At 45.8% G+C, this 16,736-nt stretch overlaps 1 protein-coding gene across 2 annotated transcripts in view; it reads left to right on the top strand.

Annotated features, from left to right (window-relative positions):
* The window catches only part of PRAG1 (PEAK1 related, kinase-activating pseudokinase 1), a 119,565-nt gene that overhangs the window by 48,284 nt on the left and 54,545 nt on the right, over positions 1-16,736 (top strand). The gene's annotated exons all lie outside the window — the stretch shown is intronic.

The raw sequence follows: 16,736 nt of genomic DNA, 5'->3' as shown, positions 1-16,736 counted from the left end.
GCTTCAGGTTACACACCCTAACCCAGAAATAGTGCTTCAAGTTAAGAACTTTGCTTCAGGATAAGAACAAAAATCGGGCTCTGGCGGTGCAGCAGCAGCATTTAGCCTCATTAGCTAAAGTGGTGCTTCAGGTTAAGAGCAGTTTCAGGTTAAGTCCGGACCTCCGGAACGAATTAAGTACTTAACCTGAGGTACCACTGTAAAGCTTACTTCTGAGGATTGGGCTGTCAGGCCACAAACGTCAAAGGGTGGCAGTAGTTTCAGAGATAACTCACACAGGGCTGGCCCAAAACATTTTGGCACCTGAGGTGAATCTCAAAATGGCACCCCGCTTCCCCAGCAGGGAAGAAGAGTTGAGTGCAGATCTATATCAGGAACAAGGGGGGAATGACTGCAGATATTGAGAGATGATGCCCTTCTTTGGGTGCCACCACCCACTGAGTTTTTCCTGGTGGTGGTCCCCATGACATGAGTAGGATATACAAGAGCTACAAAACCGATTCATTTATATTAGCTGGAAAAACATTTTGTTTATTTTCCCAGGCTACTAGAACAATGCTCTTGCATACAGTCCTTCTGCTTTGCCACGTCTGTTTCTGATTTTGATTGATGTTGATTGCATTACTATATAGTATTATGTTGTGAGCCACCCACAGGACTCTTTTGTGGAAAGGCAGGATGCAAATCTAAACATAAATGTAAATAAACAGAACGGTGCCCTTGCGCGAAAGGTCCCAGATGACCCAGAAGAAGAATGGAGCGGGGGGGAAATAATAGGTTTCCCTTTGAAAAGCTGTGCCTCTCTTTTCAAGGCTCCAGCATCCCTTAATTTATATACTGAGAGATGTGCCTCCTATTTCCAAAGCTCTAATACAGAAGGAAGAGGCCAAGAGCAGTTGATGTCTCCTTAAATTAGGAGCAGCGTGGCATGAGATGACTCAATATTGACATAGTTCCTGCTTCCATACAGCTACTGCCACTGTATTTTTACCAGCAGTGAGGTCTGTTCATAGTCTCGACATCATCCATATATTAATATTGTTACCAAAGTTGCCTCCCCCTCTCTCTGCTGAGCGGTAACAAGAGCCCATGGGGTTCCAGGCACTCACCCAGGGTCTGTGTTCCTTTGGAGAACTGAGACGCGACAGAGACTGTTGTAGCTTTAAGAAATGTGGTTTATTTAACCATTTACACCTTCAGTCTGCATGGAGGGAGTCCAGATCTTATAGCATGGTAATATCAAGAGCGGCTTTCTCCCCCACAGCAGTGCAGCCATGGAGTCTCCCAGCCTGCCTTCAGCCAGCCTGACCAAGATGGCTCCCAGTCTTTCTTCCTCTTCCCACAACATCTTGCTCAAAAACTCTCTTTTCCTGTCCACACCCAGTTACCCTGGGCAACCTTCCAATACCCCTGTCTCTGTTCACACCGCGGGGCAAGGAGGAAGGACAGTTCTCTTGCATTGCCAGTGGCTCACCTTGTCTTGTTTCTTAATGGTCCTAGCTTGGCCAGGTCATTTTACATAGGCTAGTCCAGGAATTCCTCTGCAGTCTGTATTTCTCCCTTCACACCCCAAACAATCAAATCCTACCATTTATTAATTTGTAGGGTTTAGGGGAGTCCCCCCCCAAAAAATCAATAACAATATACAAGTAACATACGGCTTTGCCCTGGAAACAAATATACAGTTCTACCTCAGCAACGGTGGTCTTTAAAATGAGTATGGGGAAGCCTGAGGTTCCTTCAAAGCTTAACAGGGAGTTCCCCAAAAAGGAGGAACAGCAAGATAAGCTTACTGGAAAGACAGCTTTCAGTACAAAATCTTCCACTGCAACTTAGAGCCACAGTGGGTATTATCTGGGCTAGAATCTGATCGCACAGAGTTCCAACAGGCCTTGTCAGTGCCCTGCATGTTCGCCCCCTAAGGACAAATCCAGCCACACAAGGATGCGATGGCAGATGTGAGGAGGAGATACCACCCTATTTTGTGGAAATATTTACAACATCTAATTAGGAGGCTGCACCGTACGCATTGGTTCATGCAATGCGTAATGAACTTCTGGAATTCATTAGTAAGTTGGTGATGGCTTCTAGTTTAGACGCCGTTTTAAAAGGATTAGGCAAATTAATGGGGGATAAATGTATTTGCAGTTATTAGCCTTGAGAGCTGAAGGGAACATCTGTGTTCAGAATACAGATTGAGAAGAATTTTCTTAGGTCCACATTTTAAAGAGAAGCGACCTGATATAGCACCTTCCAGATTTATACATGGGCTGGAATGCAATTAGGCTTAGAATTTTGCTCTTCTGCAAATTTTGCAATACAGTTCTCAGCTAAAAGATGTACCAAAATGCACTAAAATGTGCATTTTAGGATAAAATAGATTTAGAAATGCATACACCGAAACATAAAATAGTATTTAAGAACATATTTTGTGATAAAATACATATTTAAGCGTGTAAGGGTAAAGGGGACCCCTGACCATTAGGTCCAGTCGTGACCGACTCTGGGGTTGCGGCGCTCATCTCGCTTTATTGCCTGAGGGAGCCGGCGTACAGCTTCCGTGTCATCTGGCCAGCAGGACTAAGCCGCTTCTGGCCAACCAGAGCAGCGCACGGAAACGCCGTTTACCTTCCCGCCGGAGTGGTACCTATTTATCTACTTGCACTGTGTGCTTTGGAACTGCTAGGTTGGCAGGAGCAGGGACCGAGCAATGGGAGCTCACCCCGTCATGGGGATTCAAACTGCCGACCTTCTGATTGGCAAGTCCTAGACTCTGTGGTTTAACCCACAGCACCACCCGTGTCCCTTATTTAAGCATGTAGTTAAATACAATTTCCCATATGGTCCATTAATCTGCCATTTGTTCTTAATGCAAAAATATCACCAAATGGACTTATGTGGCACAGACTGAAAACAGACTGATCTGTACATCCCAAGTTCAAAAGCCCTGTACTTCTAAAAATCACATGGGGCAAGCAGAGGAAAACCTTTGCCTTCATATCCTTGTTACAAACTGCCCAAGATATCTGCCGGAGCACGGCTGGAAACTGAAAATGATGGACTAGATGGATTCTTGGTATGATCTTACAAGAATTATCTTTTTTTTATAATTTTTTTTTATTAGTTTTATATAATACAGAAAAAAGAATAAAGAACGTATTGCAAAAGTAAAGAAGAAAGGTTACAAATTTTTCTTACTCCTTTTTCCAAATCTGTTGGACTTCCCCACGTCCTCCCAACCCTGCATTCTCTGTGATGCATAACGTCTGCAATTTGTTAACTTGTTTCAATACTTATTATATCTTCTTTTTTATCATGTTACCCAATTTCAAATGTAATATAACCCAAATCATGTACATTTTCATTTTAACACAATAAAGTTGTTTCATTATTCTATCTCTGACTCCTTGTACCTTAATTTCCATTTCTTTAATTTAACATTACTGAAACTAGAATTTCCTAGAGGGTGCGTTTTTTAACATTCATACAACTTATAATGTTTTTGCAAATAGTCTTTAAATTTTCTCCAATCTTCCTCGAATGTTTCTTCTCCCAAGTCTCGGATTCTGCCAGTCATTTCGGCCAGTTCCATATAGTCCATCAACTGCGTGTGCCATTCCTCCAGTGTGGGTAAATCTTGTGTCTTCCAATATTTTGCAATCAGAATCCTTGCTGCTGTAGTAGCATACATAAAAAAAGTTCTGTCCTTCTTAAACACTCTCCGGTCCACCATGCCCAGAAGGAAGGCCTCTGGTTTCTTAGGTAAGGTAAATCTCAGTACCTTTTTTAGTTCATTATGAATCATTTTCCCAGAAGGCCTTCACTTTCGGGCAGGTCCACCAGAGGTGAAAGAATGTCCCTTCCGCCTCTTTACATTTCCAGCATTTATTATCAGACAGGTGATATATCTTAGCAAGCTTGACTGGGGTCATGTACCACCGGTATATCATTTTCATAATGTTTTCCTTCAAGGCACTACATGCCGTAAATTTCATTCCGGTGTTCCATAACCTTTCCCAGTCTTCAAACATAATGTTATGCCCCAAATCCTGCGCCCACTTTATCATGGCGGATTTGACTGTCTCATCCTGAGTATTCCATTTAAGCAGCAGGTTATACATTCTCGAAAGTAATTTACTTTTTGGTTCTAACAATTCTGTATCTAGTTTCGATTTTTCCACCTGGAATCCAACCTTCTTATCTACTTTGAAGACCTCTTGAATTTGTGCATAATGCAACCAATCTCGCACCTTGTTTTTTAGTTTTTCCAAGCTCTGCAACCTCCAATTGTCTCCAATCTTTTCAATGATTTCCCCATATTTAGGCCAATTGGCTTCCATATTAGGTCTCTTACGTGCCTTGGCCTCCACCAGCGAGAGCCACCTCGGAGTCTTACTCTCCAATAAGTCTTTATATTTTGTCCAGACCATTAAAATTGCTCTCCTGACAATGTGGTTTTTAAACAATTTGTGCACTTTAACCTTGTCATACCACAAATATGCATGCCACCCAAAAGCATTGTCAAACCCTTCCAGATCTAGGACATCAGTGTTTTCCAGTAAAATCCAATTTTTCAACCAGCAGAAGGCTGCAGCTTCATAATATAACCTCAAGTCTGGCAGGGCAAATCCCCCTCTTTCTTTCGCATCAGTTAGTATCTTAAACTTTATTCTTGTAAAGTTTAAGTTTACAAGAATTATCTTATACAGTATTAGTTTTAGATATTGTATGTCCTGGTAGTTTAAAATGTTCTGTTCTGCTTCGCCTTTGGAAACAGTGTGTATTAATCTGACCTTAGGAGGACCAGAGAAATCTGCTACTCTTACAACATTCTCTTTTGCAGATTTTCACAGAGTTAAGCACCCAGCTATGATCAACAACCTCATCCACTGCTACTACCCCACAATTTAAATTCTGCTTTTTGAGAGGTCCACAAAATCCTCGTGTTGAATATCCGATTTTACATGCAAGTAAGTATTTTTCTAAAATTATATGTTCACTGAAAATCCTAAGTTGACTACCGGAGAGTAAATTGTTGTCTAGTACTTTGCCTTTGCAGTGGAAGTAATTAGGATCCAGAATGTGGCACCAATGTCACAAAGAGGCACAGAAGTGCTTATCTGACAACCCAAACCTCTGTTGCTGGCAGGTTATAGTAATCTGGCTCGAATAAAGAGATCTTTGTTGAAATAATCAGCACCACCCAGGTAGGTACACATACTTGTCCCTTGGTCTTGGTGTTGATGGCCAAGAACAAAAAAACCCAAAAAAACATTTCTACTGCATCTGCGGTCATGTGTCCTCAACAAAAGTGCTTGATGGTTCTTTGTTCTGGATAAATGGAAGAATGCTTAATCCGCGAAAGTAAATAAAACCAGCCAATGATGCCAGAATTGGATCCTGTAACTTCAGTTACCTTCATGTACTGACAAAAATATTGTCTGAACTCATACAGCTGCCTACACACTATGCCTTTAGCGCGTATTCAGAGCACACCATTTCCCTCGAAGAATTGTGGGCACTATGGTTTGTTGAGGGTTGCCTGCGAGGGAGAAATTGCAGTGGCCAGAATTCTTTGAGGGGGGGAATTGGCTGGCATCATTGGCTGGCATCATTGGCTGCTTCTAATGCGCTTTAAAAGTAAACTGTGCACACATCCTAAGTAACCATTTATTCAACAGGCCTACTGTGTAATGATTACTAGTCGAGAAGGTAGGATTCCTCTCTTTGCGAAGCCAGAACACAGGAGGAAATCCAGCAGCCTCTGTAGTAACTTGGATACAGCCCAAGGCCAGTCTTCCCCAACCTAGTTGTGATGGCCTGGGATTCGGACTCAGAGGCTGAACCTGAGGAATCCCAGCCTGCACAGGATTCTCTGCCTCCAGAACCAGCTAAGCCGGGGCTGGAGCCTGAGCCTGAAGGGTCCTCACCTGTGCTGGATCCTCAGGTGCAGGCATCAGCTGAAGCTGCTCTGACCCCTGAGGTGATGGAGGACCCATTGCCTGCAGGTGCTCCACTCTCAGCCCCATCAGAGGAAGGTGAGGTTGCCTCTGGGTCCGGTAACCCTCCAGCCTCTCCTGAGCTGCAGAGGCTCAGGGCAGAGAGGTGGAGGGAACTAAGTTCCTGCAGGAGGAGTGCTTGCCTCCAGGCCAGGGGAGGCAAGTCACCTGTGGACCGGGGCCGCCCTATGCCTGGGGGCAGATAAAAGCCAGTCAGCCCCAGTCCCAGGTTGCGGGAGCAACATTGTTGGTAACCTGTTATGGCCAGCACCCTGTCCTGCTCCTCTGCCAGTGTTCCTGACCTCACCCGACTCCCTGCCTTGGAACCCCTCTTCAGCCTTGATGGACGGCCTCCATACCCCACCCTCGACCTCGGACTGGACTCGGCCCTCGCCGCACGGTAACCCCCCAGGACCAGCACACTAGTGATCTCCAGATATTTTAGACTAAAACTCCTATCGGCCCCACTAAGCACAGCCATGCTGTTTGGGGCTGATGAGACGTGTTGTCCAAAACATCTGGTGGCAGAAACTCCAGCTCCTGGGGGTCAAGTCCAATATTTTTGGGGTGGGGGCTGAGTCCCCAATGCCCCAAAAGCTCAGAGGCGAAGCACGGAGCCAAACATGGCGCAGCTCCAGTTGTCGGCTCCTTCGGCTCCTCCTCCTGCCACAGAGGGAAGGAGGGTCAAACCAGCCTCCCACCTGTGGTGAAGCCAGGAGGAGATGGAAGAGGAGCTGCCGGCCATTGAAGCCATGGCTTGGCTCCATCCCCAGCTCCTCCCAACATCCTGACATCATGCGCATGATGTCACACACATCCATCGCCCTTGCAAGCTGGCGCCTCTGTCTGGTGGGCACCAGGTTGCATGTGATGGCCTGGGACTCGGACTCGGAACCAGAGGAGTCTCAGTCCGCACCGGATCCTCTGCCTCAGGCGGCATCGGAACCAAGTCTGGGGCCTGATTCTGAAGAGCCCTGGTCTGCACAGGTTCCCCTGCAACAAGCACCAGCTGGGCCGAGTCAGGGGCCTAAGCCTGCCCTGGCTCCAGATGCGGGGATGACCCCGTTGCCTTTGGCTGGGCCATCACTTACAGCTGCTCCACTACCAGTTGTGTCAGGAGAAGCTGAGGTGGCCTCTAGGTCTAGTAACCCACCGACATCTCCTGAGCTGCAGAGACTAAGGTCTGAGAGAAGGAGAGACCTGAGTACTCGCAGGAGGAGTGCTCTCCTTCGGGCGAGACAGGGAGGTGAGTCACCAGAGGATCAGGACCGACCATTACCCCGACAGAGATAAAAGGCTGTCGGACCCTGCCCCAGGTTGGGGGAGCAACATTGCTGTTTGCTAGAACCTGCCTGTGACCCTGTGCCTGACCTAGCCTGGTTTCCTGCCTTGTGACCTGCCTTGGCTCTGTCAGATTGACACCTTGCAGAATCCTTGGATTCAGGACCGGACCTGGACCACGTTGCTCGGGTTTACCCCCAGGCCCAGCACATTGAGGAAAGTTAATCTAGATTGTGAAGCCATGGGGTGCCCCATCCCAGACAAGACACTGTATTAAGACAATCTGATGTTTACCTGGAAGGAAGTCCTACTGAACTCAGTGCAGCTTCTTGCCTCCCCTGCAAGAAAATGGCACAGGACTGCAACATTAATTTCTTTAAAATGATTAAATAATAAATGGTACATAATTAAATGTTATGCTAAATTCTGTTAGAGGACTCTGGAATCTTGGTTTCTAAACCACGACGATTAAAAAATAGTATCAAACTTGTCCATTGCTCCAGTGGCGTAGCATGGGGGGTGTAGGGGGGGCCGGCTGCACCGGGCACAACATCTGGGGGTTAGGGTTAGGGTGCGCAAATCCACGGGTTAGGGGGTGCAAATCCATGGGTTAGGGGGTGCAAATTACTTGCCTTGCCCCGGGTGCTGACAACCCACACTACGCCACTGCATTGCTCCAAGTCACTAGTAACAAATTTAAAACACACATGTAAGTAAAAATACATTACAACCTAAGCACATTTACACAGAGCATCACACACACCCAATAACGGCAGCAGAAAGCAGCCAGTTGCCATTGTCACTGAGCACTAGACAAAAGCAGCATTGTCCCCTCATTTTTGAAGACGTATTTTATCCTAGGCAACAGTCCCGTGCCATTCTGTTTGTGGGCTTTTTGCCAGCTGCGATCAGGAATGCTGTCTGAAGCAAATGACAATAATTGGGATTTGCAAAATGGCCAGTTCTTTTCCAAAAGGGAAAACGCAGCACAAAAAGGCTCATCTGTTTATGATCCAGCCCTCCAGGCCCTTCCAAGTGAACACACGAAGACAAGAGTTTTTATATGACACAGCTCTATTTGGGGGAGACTCAGTGACTTAATGGGGGGGGGACTTTCCCTTTTTATGCTCTTTTGCTCCATCCTTTGGAGGCCGGCCTTCTAACAAAGCCCTCCTATTGTGAGAGGCATGCTGGCGCAGCTGCAGGTGTCCTGGTAGCGACACAGGACAAAGCCCATTTGTTAATCAGCCTTGTCACAAGGCCCGTGGTCCCCTTCTCCAGGCATCGCCACAGCCTTCAAAAGCAAAATCTACACATTCGGTCAAAAGACCTATTCTCCAAGGATTTCTTAGCGAGTACTGTCCCTGGGGTGTGTGTATGTAAAAGCAGGGGTCTGTCTTTGCCCCAGTGCCCAGATCTGGCTCCTGGTCAGCTTGGCGATTCTTTGAAAGAATCTGTGTGGAGATTGTTGAGGCATTAAGAAGAAGGGGGACAGCTTCCTTTTAGCCCCTTTCAAGATAAAGCAGCCACCATCAAAACTCTTTTGAATCCTAGAATGGATGGGTTACACCAAGTGACGTTATTCATTCAGTAATACTACATTTATATTATATTCATTCAGTACTGTTATATATTCAGTAATAGTAACATTATAAAAAGTGTCATTTTTGTGCATGTGCGCACACACTTAATTGTAGGTTGCTTCAAGACTTTTGGGTAACGTTCGGCTAACAAGTCAAATACAGTGGTATCTTGGGTTAAGGACATAATTCATTCTGGAGGTCTGTTCTTAACCTGAAATTGTTCTTAACCTGAGGTACCACTTTAGCTAATGGGGCCTCCCGCTGCCGCCGCGCCGCCACTGCCCGATTTCTGTTCTCATTCTGAAGCAAAGTTCTTAACCCGAGGTACTACTTCCAGGTTAGCGGAGTCTGTAACCTGAAGCGTCTGTAACCTGAAGCGTCTGTAACCCGAGGTACCACTGTAAATAACAGCAAACAACACCTTGCATTTTCTCTAACAAAATCAATGTGGCATACATGCCCCACTTTTATCTTCAGAATAAAATAGTCTTAGCGCCCATCTGACTTCCGGCTGGGAAAAGACCCTGGTCTTGTGTAATCTCAGGTTTGTTCATTATCTTATCAATATTTGTATTATTGTCAGCACTGGTTAGTCACTTGTCACTGTAACCATTTTGATTTTAGGTATCTATAGCCGTCTGCTCATTTTTTACATTATCTTTCCCTCCGACCTCAATCTTCTCCGTTCCCTCAACCACTTGGGTACAAACTGCTGATAGTTTAGGACTTCACATCATGCTCCTGATGAAGTAGACTTTGGTCCATGGAATCTTACATGCCATATTGACATTGTTCGTCATTAAGGTGCCACAATTGTTGTTCTTGAAAAGTAGGCTAGGCTGAGAGACAGAGTTGTTGTGGGTGGATTTGAACCCAGGTTTCCCCCATCGAAATCTGACACTATAACCAGTGCACCACACTAGACAGAAAGCATTTTACTTAAGGTGGTTTACAGCAAAAATCATGTGAACATTGTCATAACAATGCAGCTGAATCATTTAAAACCCAACACAGCAGAGTCAGCAGAAAAGTGGCTTTGAGTCAGTGATTTTAACAGTGCCATGGGTTTGGCAAAATAAGAAGGCTTTAACTTCCTCCCTCAACCTAAACCTTGGATAGAGTGAGTTCCATAGCCAGCCCGCCAGTGTGTGGACAAGCCCCTTCTGCAGCCAGCCACTTCCCAAATAAATAGCAAAGAATCAGGGTTGGGATGAGGATGGAGAAAGAGGTCTGCTTGACCACAGCTGCCTAAATCCATGATCTCAGGAAATGGAAGTGTCTCTAGAAAAGCTCCCCGAAGTCCACACTTGGGTAACACCTTTATTAAAGGTAAAGGGACCCCTGACCATTAAGTCCAGTCGTGGCCGACTCTGGGGTTGTGGTGCTCATCTTGCTTTATTGGCCGAGGGAGCCGGCCTACAACTTCCGAGTCATGTGGCTAGCATGACTAAGCCGCTTCTGGCGAACCAGAGCAGCGCACGGAAACGGCGTTTACCTTCCCGCCAGAGTGGTACCTATTTATCTACTTGCACTTTGATGTGCTTTCAAACTGCTAGGTTGGCAGGAGCTGGGACTGAGCAATGGGAGCTCACCCCGTCGTGGAGATTTGAACCGCCGACCTTCTGATCGGCAAGCCCAAGAGGCTCTGTGGTTTAGACCACAGCACCACCCGCATCCCTGTCCCATGCTGAAGGCCTGCCCAAATTCCAGCAACCCATAATTCCAACAATCCCTTTTATTGTCACAATAATCCTGTGAGGTACCTGTGAGGCTGACCAAGATCACCCAATGAACTCCAATGACTGAGTAGCGGCTTGGACTCAAAAACAAGTTCAACACGCTTATTAAACCCCACCGCTTCTGATTGATGGCTTAGTGAACTGAGGGTTAGGCGGAGGACAAGGGGTGTTTGTGAAGCTCAGCTTTCCCTCAGAATTTGCAATTGTTTAGCAAGCTTTTGGTTCCTATTTTTTTATATATATATAAATCTCTGCAGGTCGCTTTGAGACACTTGTTAAAAGCAATGAGTAATATCTTAACAACAACATACACCAAGAAGGACATAAAATCCATTTGTTATTCATATTAATAGTATAAGTCACGAAAGTACTTCAGCAACAACAACGTTGGGATTCAATCCATACAATTTATTTTGCCCTGTCTTGATAAAGGGTTCCATGGAGATGAGCTATTTAATATTCATAAAGCTTTCTGCACACAGATGTTAAAGAAAGGCTGGAGTGATTAATTGATTGGCCACTGTTGAGCTAGCGTGTAACTGGAGAATTACCTTTGTTGGAGTAGATTCAGAAGCCATTGGAAGGTTTTGTTGGGAATCTAGTAAATAAAAGATTCCCATGTCTTAATGACACAGTAGTGTTATTGTGGCCAGTGGTTCAACAATTTCTCTGGAGAACTAAAGAAAGGCAAAAATGCAAGATGTGATATTTCTGTTTCAGCATCCTTTTAGTGAGAGAGATGGGGAAGATTTGCCATCGTTGTTACACCATCAGTGGCAGTCACAAAAGCCAAATACAGTGGTACTTCAGGTTAAGTACTTAATTTGTTCCAGAGGTCCGTTCTTAACCTGAAACTGTTCTTAACCTGAAGCACCACTTTAGCTAATGGGACCTCCTGCTGCTGCCGCGCCGCCGGAGCACGATTTCTGTTCTCATCCTGAAGCAAAGTTCTTAACCTGAAGCACTATTTCTGGGTTAGCAGAGTCTGTAACCTGAAGCATCTGTAACCTGAAGCGTATGTAATCCGAGGTACTACTGGAATAAAGGGTGGTGTGGAGTGGTGGACATTAAAGAGACTTCAAATATTGATTCTTGAAGTTAGTGGGGCTTAATTGTCATGGCTTCACCCAGAGTGCCAGGGGAATGGTAGCTTTGTTAAGAGGCAGAGAACTCTGCCAGAGGTCCCAGCTCCTACACAACAAATAAACAGGTTGGAACCACTTGACACTCTTGGCTCACTCCCAAAAAATTTCCGGGAATTGTAACTGTGTCATGATGATACATATCCCTAAAACACTGTTTCCCAAAGTTTCGAGAGCTGAGTCACATTCTTTTTATTTTCCTTGAGTGAAATTGAAGGCACACTTCGTTCCTACTCCCCCAAAGGCTTTACATTTTTAGAGTGTGCAAAATAATAATAATAATAATAATAATAATAATAATAATAATAATAATAATAATAATATCAATAATTTATTTGTATCCTGCCCTCCCCGGCCAAAGCTGGGCTCAGAGAGGCTAACAACAAGTAAAAATAGCACAGCGTACATAAAATCACACAATCAATTAATTTAAATACATTCTAAAATCAATTCAGAATCAAATTAATGGCAACCATTGGGTTAGAGTTCTGTGAGGATTACAGAAGGGGGGGGGGTCAGACTGTGCCTTGGCCAAAGGTCTGGTGGAAGTCCTGGCTCTGGTTGAGGCCAGCCTAACCTCCCTGTGGCCCAGGATCTCCAAGATGTTTTTATTTGAAGACCGTAAGGTCCTCCATGGGATATACCAGGAAAGGAGGTCCCATAGGTACGAGCGTCCTAGGCCGTTTAGGGCTTTAAAGGTTAAAACCAGCACCTTAAACCTGATCCTGTACTCTACCGGGAGCCACTGCAGCTGGTATAGCACTGGGTGAATGTGATCCCGTGGCAAGGACCCCGTAAGGAGTCTTGCCGCGGCATTCTGCACCCGCTGGAGTTTCTGGGTCAGTCTCAAGGGCACGTAGAACAAGTTACAATAATCCAGTCTGGAGGTGACCGTCGCGTGGACCACAGTGCCTAGGTCAGGGTGAGAGACGTAAGGAACCAACTGCTTAGCTTGGCAGAGATGAAAAAATGCTGCCTTTGTTATAGCTGCAGCCTGCGCCTCCATAGAAAGGGAGGTGTCGAAGATTACACCCAAACTTGTAACGGACAGCGCTGGCACTAATTGCGCCCCGCAAGAGATGGGAGTTGGCCCCCCAATCCCATATCGTCCCGACCCAGCCAAAGGACCTCTGTCTTCGAAAGATTTAACTTCAACCGGCTCCCACGTAACCATCCAGCCACAGCTTCCAAAAATGAGAATTACTCTAGGGCAAGCCCCCATTTTGTGCAATTCCCCCTAACTAGAAGGAAGGAAGCTCACAGAACTGATTCATGCATCATCTCAAAGGGAGACACCTTGGAGGGCAGGTAATTCTGCTACACCTCTGTATCAGGAATGAGGCAAGCTCAGATCAGCGAATGCAAAGAAACAGGGGGCTGCTTTCTCTAAGGGTAGGTACTGTGAGCTCACAGAGCTTTTAATTACTTCATTAACCGACTTTATTTGTAATGGTGCACTAGCAGTTCCTAGAAGGAGGCATGGATGAATTGGTTCATTTCGGTTTCTCAATTTTCCCGTCTTAAATTCAGTTCTCCATTTTTCTGCAGCACTTAAAAAGAAAATGTCATGAAAATTCACCAGCAATTTATTGCAACTTTCTCCTAACATGTTGTATGCAGTTTGGGCTCCCATGCAGATTTTTGCAAGCTCTTCTCTCTAATATAATTTTTTCATGTTATTTGAACTAATGTGTGCATTTTAATGCACAATTCCCCCTGATACAAATTTCCCCTGTGTACGCATTGGTTGAAGAAGTGCAACGCAACATTCAGAGAAGCGTGAATTTCATAGGATAGCTGTGTTCCATTCGCGTATTGGTTTGATGAGTACAAAATAGGTAGTCTTTAAAATACAAACAAAATCAAATCCCTCCCCTATCTCCACCCAGGAGTACTTGGTTTGAAGCAAAGCCTGTTGAACTCACTCAAAACTCATTTAAATCTGTAGTCTGAAGAGGCAGCTGGCAGCTACATTCACATTTACTTTCCCCCACCTTGTTCTTTCATCTTACTCATTTGCAATTGCTTCCAAAATTTGCCCTTCCAGATAACAAAGTACAAAAACAAGGTATTCTGTTCTCTGATCCCATGGGGTTGTTGCGTCTCCCTGAAAAACGGCATATGAATCAGAAATTTTTATTTTTAGGTTTTGCTAAAACAAGCAAACTCTCTCCTCTTGCTGCTGATGTGCCCCTTTCCTTCCTGCTAAATTTCTAGGGAAATAACTGGGTGAGTACATACATACAATGACATTGATTTCTAACTGTGAAAACTACAGTACTGCCTGTTTTCAAGGATAACTAATGAAGGATACTGCTCCAAAGGGAGAAGGTATGGATTTATACTTAGGCAGCATCTTAAAAAGCTGAGACATCACCTTGCCAACAAAGGTCCGTATAGTTAAAGCTATGGTTTTCCCAGTAGTGATGTATGGAAGTGAGAGCTGGACCATAAAGAAGGCTGATCGCCGAAGAATCAATGCTTTTGAGTTATGGTGCTGGAGGAGACTCTTGAGAGTCCCATGGACTGCAAGAAGATCAAACCGATCCATTCTGAAGGAAATCAGCCCTGAGTGCTCACTGAAAGGACAGATCGTGAAGCTGAGGCTCCAAGACTTTGGCCACCTCATGAGAAGAGAAGACCCCCTGGAAAAGACCCTGATGTTGGGAAAGATGGAGGGCACAAGGAGAAGGGGACGACAGAGGATGAGGTGGTTGGACAGTCTTCTCGAAGCTACCAGCATGTGTTTGACCAAACTGTGGGAGGCAGTGGAAGACAGGAGTGCCTGGCGTGCTCTGGTCCATGGGGTCACGAAGAGGCGGACACGACTAAATGACTAAACAACAACAACAACAGTTTATAGGGTGTTCATAGTTACAGCTGCAATTGAAATTTTAAATAATAATGACAAAACATTGATTTCCTTGCAACTGCATGTTTTCATATAAGGCTGCAAAGATTCCTCGATTTAATAAAGTGCTATATTTGCATCAGTGGTATTAAAAAAAAAGGTGGGGGGACTCTTGAAAGAAATGCTAGGTCCCTCCAGCTGTTGTAGGACTACAACTCCTATCATCCCTAGCTAACAGGACCAGCGGTCAGGGATGATGAGAGTTGTAATACAACAACATCTGGAGACCCAAATTTGAGAAGCACTGTGTGCATTGGTGGAGGTAGACAATTGGAGGGAGAGTTGACAAAGGGATGCTGAAAAAACCAACATGCTAGGTTGTCATTGACAACTTTGGATTCAAATGGTGTTTGGGTCAGCTGTTTGTGTGCTTTTGTATTTTATGATTTGATTTCCCATGGAGAATGGGGAGGAAGGCAGGGCTTTGTGTCATATCTTGGATACACCCGCAGGAATGGTGGGTGTCAAGTGTGAGAGAAGAACAGCATCCATTTTGTGCCGATACTGCCCTGCCGTTTTGCAGTCTTTGCCCCTGAGCAAGTCGTTTTCAGAGCACTGAATTTTTATGGGGGTGAAATGGCTGTTGCTATGGGCCGCCTTATGGGACATGGGTGGCGCTGTTGGTTAAACCACAGAGCCCAGGACTTGCCGATCAAAAGGTCGGCTGTTCGAAACCCCGCAACGGGGTGAGCTCCCGTTGCTCGGTCCCTGCTCCTGCCAACCTAGCAGTTTGAAAGCACATCAAAAGTGCAAGTAGATAAATAGGTACCACTCTGGCGGAAAGGTAAATGGCATTTCCGTGCGATGCTCTGGTTCGCCAGATGCGGCTTAGTCATGCTCCCTCTGCCTATAGAGTGAGATGAGCGCCGCAACCCCAGAGTCGGTCACGACTGGACCTAATGGTCAGGGGTCCCTTTACCTTTATGGGCCGCCTACAAATCCAGTGCCCCAGAAATGGAAATGAGAAATTGGCCAGGAGGGCAGAGAAAGATTTCATATTACCGCCTGCAGGGCAGCCATCCAACCAGGAACAACAGGGCCTGCTGAGGCTAGGAGTCAATAGCTGTTGCCCAGGCAAGGGAAGCGAAGATACCTCAGCCCCAGCCTGATCACTAGGCCTTGCTGGCTCCAGTGGCAGTAGCAGCAGATGAGCAGAGTTGGACAATGCGTACAGTAGAGAGCAGAGTTGGACAATGCGTACAGTAGAGAGACGGAACAGAAAATGGCTAAGTGGTCCATTCCTGCTTCTTTGCCAAAGCTGTCTCACCCACCTGCCCTCTGCTCCTACCCTGTGAGGAATGTTTTTCCTGAGTCACCACTTTTTCAGGAAGGAACAGGTGTGCTGTTCCCCTCCCTTTGCCAATTCCCCACGTCCTCCTCCTTTCCTGGGATACAAATATGAATAACTATTTTTGAAAAACAAAGGGCATGTTAAAGATTCCACCCCCGCCTGGAGAAAACCGCTCCCTGGGAGATGACTGGTTTCCAAAAGCCCCTTCAGTCAGAGGGAGAAAGCCAGAAAACCGCAAAGTAGAAATGACAGAAGGAAGCCCTTAGATTTGTGTATAAAGTTAAAGGGACCCCTGACCATTAGGTCCAGTTGTGGCCGACTCTGGGGTTGCGGCGCTCACCTCGCTTTATTGGCCAAGGGAGCCGGCGTACAGCTTCCGGGTCATGTGGCCAGCATGACTAAGCCGCTTCTGGCGAACCAGAGCAGCGCACGGAAACGCCGTTTACCTTCCCGCCAGAGCGGTACCTATTTATCTACTTGCACTTTGACGTGCTTTCGAACTGCTAGGTTGGCAGGAGCAGGAACTGAGCAACGGGAGCTCACCCCATCGTGGGGATTCGAACCGCCGACCTTCTGATTGGCAAGTCCTAGGCTCTGTGGTTTAACCCACAGTGCCATCCGCGTCCCTGAGAATTGTGTATATATGTCTGTAAATTGGTATGTGAAGATTTGCACCTTATGTGCCTTTTTACTGGATTTTTAAGTACTTAGCAGTACCAGTGAAGGCAGGTATCTTCCCTGTTTCTGAACTGGGGGACAGTATTCAGAAAGGAAAACCACTGAGCATAGG

The sequence above is a fragment of the Podarcis gaigeae genome (assembly GCF_964106915.1).
Source record: "Podarcis gaigeae genome assembly, chromosome: 17".
NCBI classification, from domain to species: domain Eukaryota; kingdom Metazoa; phylum Chordata; class Lepidosauria; order Squamata; family Lacertidae; genus Podarcis; species Podarcis gaigeae.
Note: the sequence above shows the minus strand (reverse complement) of the source record. Positions and strands in the feature narration are given on the sequence as shown.